The sequence below is a fragment of the Pseudochaenichthys georgianus genome, chromosome 10, assembly GCF_902827115.2.
Source record: "Pseudochaenichthys georgianus chromosome 10, fPseGeo1.2, whole genome shotgun sequence".
In the NCBI taxonomy this organism is placed as follows: Eukaryota; Metazoa; Chordata; class Actinopteri; order Perciformes; family Channichthyidae; genus Pseudochaenichthys; species Pseudochaenichthys georgianus.
In genome coordinates, this window is record NC_047512.1 from 13,668,049 (window position 1) to 13,675,022 (window position 6,974).

The window sequence follows — 6,974 nt, forward strand, 5'->3', positions numbered from 1 at the left end:
AGTTAATATATTTGATAATAGATTTTCTGAACAACACAGAGGCTGCTGTTAAGTCAAGTTGGTGATCTTTGCACACAGTTCTACTTATCACTAAGCTAAAGGGTTACATACAGGAAGAAAAACACCCTCATCAGTTAAACCACAGTGATGTTACAACTCAACCTGCACACATACTCACCTTATAAGGTAGGTCACCTATCTGGGAGGTTATTGTGATCACTGTCACATGGGAGACCCTCCTCACCTCAGCAATTTCTCTGCTGGATTTCCTTAAAAAGGTTAGGCCCTCCTACTCCGCTGTACTCCCTGTATTGCAACTTCAATAACTGCTAAATAAATAAAACATTAGAGTATAATGTTGTTTCCCCCTCTTAATAAAGCATGTGCCAATGAAAAGGTATTTTTTTAAATAATATTGCATGAAAACTACCCAAAAAAACGTATAATTTCAGTAACTTCCTCTGTGAGCATACAAAATCATCATTGGCTGTTTGCGGGCGAGGCAGGAGGTGGAAGTTAATGGCGCTACTTGGGCAGAAAATAAGAGAGTTCATCATCCTTTGTTTCCCTTAGCAGCATCATGATCAACCTCCACAGCTAAAAGGTGAATGATCAACAGTGTGGGATCAGACCTGAGAGCAGCAGGGCATGTGATGCATGGCACGTAGAGTTTGAGCTGAGTTGCCTTTCTTGGTGGTTTTGTTGTCCGTTGGGGAGAAGAAAAGTGAATGAGGAGCGATGGGGTCCTGGCCTTTACATAGTTTATCCTGAGCATGTGTCTGCATATTTAGGTTTTCTGGCCCTGAAGGACAATTAACAAAAACTTCAGTTAAAAGGATAGTTTGGAGGATCTAAAGTGGGGCGGTATGATGTACGTGAAAGTTAGTGAATGTTTATTTGTTGAAAAAGACAGAAGTATCAGCATGGGAGATAAGCAATGTACAGATGTACCAGGAGCAAAACGTATTGAACCTATAAAAACATCAGTATTAGCTTAAAAGTACGCTATATTTAGAATATTTTCACAGCTGAACCTTGCCGTCAACCTGCAGTTGTTGTGTCAATCAATGCTCTCTCTAAAGTCATGAGATTCCTTTTTTAGAAGACCAAACAAATTATTGACTTGGCTTTAAATGCCATCTTCTATAACAGTGCTACATTAGTATACAAGCTGTTATCTGAGACTCTCCCAATTTACATCTTAAAATTAGATATCCACCATCAAGTAAATGATGTCTTTTGTATGCATAACAGCAAACTGTTAGATACCACAGGAGCTTAACCAGAGGTCTTTGAATATAAACTTTGACACTTTGAGGTATTATACATTAAAACTGGTATTCAGTTAATCCAATTTAAATAATTATAGATATAATAAGCATCATACGGTTACATTACTTTTCAAACCTGCATTTATAAAAATTAACGATATAAGTTATGCAAATTAGATATAAGAGGTCAATGTCTTTGTCTGCATACTAATTTAGAGCAGAAAGAAGAAAGACAAATTAGCAGACTGACAGGTTCCTGCGGCTCAGCCTTGCTTTTGACCTGCCAGTGAAAACAAGCAAGATGAAGATGGAAAGGCTAACCTTAAGAGACATCACAAGCGTTCATTATCATGCTGTCTTTGGCATTATCTGGGATACGTGATATTTAACAAAGGTTCTTTTCCTTGCCCCACTTTTAATTAGCACAGATGAAAATGACCTTTTTGAATTGTCAAAGCCTGTGTCACCTTCAGAGAACGAATTACGTCTGCTTTTTGGCATTGCAAATATAATGTGTTTGGATTTCTAAATGTATCTGAAGATATTGTGGCCAGCTTGGACTCCCGAATAATAATAATTTACTTATTATTATATTATTCAGGTTTATCAACTTATTTAGCCATTTACTTATCTTTGCAATAAAGGCATCCACAAAGTATACCCACAGTTGTTATAGTAACACAACCCTTTCAGTTGTTTTATGTTATTTTTTGATACATTTCCACACACAGAAATGGGCAGAAATAATGATGTTGAAAGATATTATATCTATTTGGCTAGCATTTGTCTGCCATGTCATCTCATACTCTTTGTTTGCTAAAGTTGGGGTTTATACCAGAGTAAAGAGTTTTAGTTGTTGAAAAGTAAATTCATTGCTAACATAAACCCATGCTGTGACACACTCAAAGGAAAAAGGGCTGGGTGTGGTTGGGTTTTCTCTCCACTTACAAGTATGCTAGCTCCTCCCTCTGGATCTTAAAGAAGCAGGACATCGACACACACCTGGGGATGATCACCTTGATTTTTCATGCTGTGAATATAAAGGGCAGCCCACTCAATTGGGGAGGCAACATGTGACAGAGGAACAAGCTTTAAAACAGAAAAGGAAAATGACTTTAGGCTTTTAGCTGAATAAAGAGAAATGCTGTTTTTAACAATCCCATTGAAGAAGATTGGAGACTAATTGGCAAATGATAAGCAGTGCTGCTTTATCTAAAGACCAATGTGCTAAGCACCTCTGTTTGTGTCACAAGTGGAATATACACCTGCCCTAACTGGACTAATGATATTAAACCAGAAGAACCAACATAAGCACAGTTGCTAACTTAGCCAAACACAACCTGCAGAAGAAAAGGAAACACATGCTAGACTTGCATAGCAGTAGCGAAACGCCTTAGTGTCGCAGTCTACAGAAGATGTAGCCTGAGGCAGTGGATTCCAAGGACTACAATTGTGTTCCCCAAATAACAGGAGGATAAGGGGTGCCTCAAGTGGTGTTTGAGAAGATGGCTGCCTGAGAAACTTTGCTATTAGCCAGAAGACCTGCAGACACTGCGGCCTTCCTCCAAAGACGGCCAGAAAGCCTGAGACCTCCCACCTGATAAGGTAAGCGATGGATTGAGAAATTGTATTAGCCATGCACTGTTGGGCCCCTCATCTCCTGTTTGAACGATCACATCAATACCCTTGGTTTTGACTGTGCCATATGCTTTATCTGTTTGTGGCCTGATATGGAGGAAGTTGTGTCAGACTTGAGTTGTGATTGTTATTCTGCATATGTGATGTAATGTAGCCACAAGGTATACACTATCAGCGAAACGTGCACAAATAATTGCAGCCATTTGGAAAAGTATGGGAGCCATTTTGAGGTGATCTAAAGTAAAAAAATATCTTGACTCAGAGTTTAAGTGAAACTGCAGCCCTTTGGCTTTTGCTTCTTTTATTTTATTATTCTGATGCACTGCTGGGAGAGTGAATTCAACACAGAGGTAACATTTTTGAGTTGAAGCATTTCAGAGTTGCATCAACCCAGCTCATGAGATCCTCAAAGCTATATGCACAACCTCAGGAGGAAGAGGCCTACTGGAAAATGTTTTATTCTCTGTTTCTTGTGATAGTATTTTCTTGCTCATAAATGGGCAATAGAAAAAACGAATCCTCTAAACTAATTGAACAGGGACCACAAACCAGCCCTTGTTTGGATGCTTTCCGTGCTCATGCCTGTCTACACAAATATTGAAATTGAAACATTTCCAACGCAATTAAAATACCAACATATTTGGATTTGGACTAGCTGTGAGTCACAGAGGTAAAAGAAAGGAGAATAATGGTCTCTCTTTGAGAACAGTGAAAGAACATGTCTCTTTTGCTCTTTGTTTTCTCTCTTTCGTGAGAAGCCAAGGAGACATTTAGCTGTCTCAACTAGTACACACATGTGCACAAGCATGCTTCGTGTCCTATGGAGGTAATTATTGTATCTCTTGGCTCACCTCTCCGAGCTAACCTCCAGCGCTGATTCTTTGTCAGAGCAGCAGAGGAAAAAGGCTGCGAGCTGTCTCCATCCCTTGCTCTCTTGGGCATTAACCGTAGTGTGAGCTGTGTCTGATGGACAGGGCAGAACAGGAGCTAGAAAAAAATATCCAATGTTTACTTAAATCACAGCAAGAGGAGCTGAGGAGGATGTGAGACAGATGTAGAGCTGAGAAAGTCACCATTTCAATCCTCAGGCCCATTGCTACTTACCCGAGGACCTTTTTACCGTTAGTCTAGACAAAATGGAGACGGGGAGGTGACGTCATAATGTTAAATAGCTTTTTTAGGTTGTTAAAGAAGAATTCAAATAATGTGGGATATGTAGAAATACTTTATTACAATAAAAAAAATCCTGCATTCAAAATCTACATAACCTGAATACTAAATACTCCTCAACGTTCATAAGTTAAGGTTCAGGAGGATAGGCTTAAATGTTTAAGTATTTGTTTCATGCATTTGATGATCAATGTGTAAGTACGTCTTGAACATTAAAGCACATGGATATTTAGGATATTGATAATTGGGAGTTTAAAAAATAACAACAACATTTTTGTCCATTTAAAAAGCTTAATCACAAACGCATAACATAAACAAACTTGTTGCAGATTATTTTATTTTTTTGTCCAAGAATTGTAACCCATATACATAAATAAGACATATTACTATTCAGAATAAGCTCTCTGATGAACCTAGTAAATGAACTTAATTTCTATTCTGTGCTGCTTTCATACACTATGTCAGTTTAGATCTCTTTTATTTAAAAACTAAAACTGTATCACTTGTTTTTTTGACATTTCAGCAATGCATAGATCTCCTAGAATTTAGCTGAAACACTTCTTAATGATCGGTGCATGTCTAACGGCACGGTGTCAGTGTTTAATTTGTTACTGCACTAATAAGTATTCCAATAAATACATATCTTCTGCCTTGTACAGAATGCATCTTCCATGTTGCTGGCGGAAGGAGCCCTTACACATCTTCTAAAATCTTGTATGAAGAATTGCTGTCACACCTAATTCAATATTCAGGCTTCAGCTCTACCCAAGAAATTCAGAACATTCCACAAAGCCAGGGACTTTTGAAAAGAGGTTTGACATCATTCTGACTGGTGCTTATTCTTTCTACGGAGCGATGGGGAAGGAACAAATTCCTTGTTTCTCCTGTTTGCACACAAAGGACATGTATGTCTATAACCATTATGCACGTAACCCCCCGGGCTGCTGTCTTCACAGCTGTAAGGCTTCTCTCAGATGTTGGCATTACAGAAATGTAGAAGCGCAGCAAGGGATTAGTGGAAATGAATCCACATAGGATTCCCTGTATAAGTATATAGGAGGAATTCTTCAGTGCTTTCAAAAATGTAGGTTTTCCCTGCTGTGCTCTCGAAAGCATGTCATTTGAAGATGTTTGTTGCCTGATTTCATTATTCAAATTTAACAAAAGGGGAAAAAACATAATAACAATAGATTTCTAGATGTGATTTAAGTTAAAAAAATTAGAGCATGCTGCCTTTTTGTAGAACTCTGAATTAATTAACCTTCTTGACCAATCAGACACATACAAAAGACAGAGAGTGACGTCTCAACTCTAGATGCAAGAAGAAATAAAGTAGTATTTGAAACTGTTGCCATAAATGCGTGAACAGCAGAAATGTGTATCACCACAATATCCTGTACATATTTCCACATGCTGCAGTCAGCTACAGTAATGTGATTTTCCATTGTTTCTTCATTGCCTCAGAGTACCATCCATTATCAAGGGGTTTGAGTCATAGACCTTGCGATTGGTGGAACAATTAGACGAGGCAAAGGACTTGGAGAATGGCTGTTCTTTTCTATTTAAAGAATATTTGGAACAAAAAACTGTATTGCATGCATATAACAGAGCGTGAAGTGCTGAAGGGACTATTTGACAGTGAAATTAAATAACTTCCTCATACGTTAAGCAGATCCAAAGGGTGTTTCACTGATGTATGACTTAATTAAGATGCTTTAGTGAGAATTTAGTTTATCAAGCTTTTACTGCATTGATCAAAGGCAGAGGATTGTTTAGGCACATTACATTTCTGTCTTGTAGTCACCTGACAAATTCTAGCAAATTAATTTAGGTTTTTCTTTTATTCAAATCTTGCCTGCAAATGTGCTTTTTGCCAGTATAAATGATCGTGTACATTGTGATAAAGAAAGTCTTATTTCAGTTATGTATCATTGCATTTTGTTAGACAAAGCCAGAGACTTCATTATCTGAGTAATTTCATAAATATGAGGCAAATGTGTACCTTTTTGTTGTTGTTGCTGCAACCATAATCAAAGGCAAACTTGCCACTGTTGATAAAAAAATAACAAAGAATTTAAAAATAATTAGACCCATACACATTAAGTAGTGGATATGCTCTAATTTAACAAATTATTCTGCAGAAATGTGTGATTAGGGGTATACATTAACACAAAATGTGATGTTAAGGGTTAGGGTTACCTTACAGAAAACACATTTTTTTTCTAGGTAAAACATCACTTTGTGTCCAAGAGTTGAATGTATCCATTGAATAGTGGATAGACAGTATATTTGCAAGAGAAAAGATTTAAAGTGTAAGCATGTTGCTGTGTGGAGCAGGCAGTATGAGTACACTCATATATTCAAAGGTGGCATGTTGTGCGTTGTATCATTAATACATCACTGTCAAAAGAAACCAATATTTCCCCTCGGCTGCTATTTATTCATACCGGGCTTCTCAATTTCCCAGAGGTGGGGATATTTCTTATGTTTGGTGCTATAGATTTTATTTACAGCTGTACTGTACCTATTGGAAATGTACAGTGTACATGTAAAAATGCTCATTTATTTTTTAAAGATTGTCAACAAAAGCAGTAGCACCTCACAGTAGCTGTTCTCATAATCTTCTGACTACATGCTAGATGGTCAACGATAACATTTCCATGAAGAAAAATCAAAATTTGGAAATTGTTTTCCTTAAAAACTGTTAAGAAAATCATTAAAAGCAACTTATCAAAGAAGTAAAGCACTGAAATATAACAGCTCATACAAGTTTGCGCTCATTGCCGTTGTTACATTTAATTGAGTGTGAAAATCCAACACATTCTGTATGTGAGTCAGTTTTCTATGTGCATTATATAGGATGCTGGTGGCTCTGAGGGACAGCAGTATTGATTG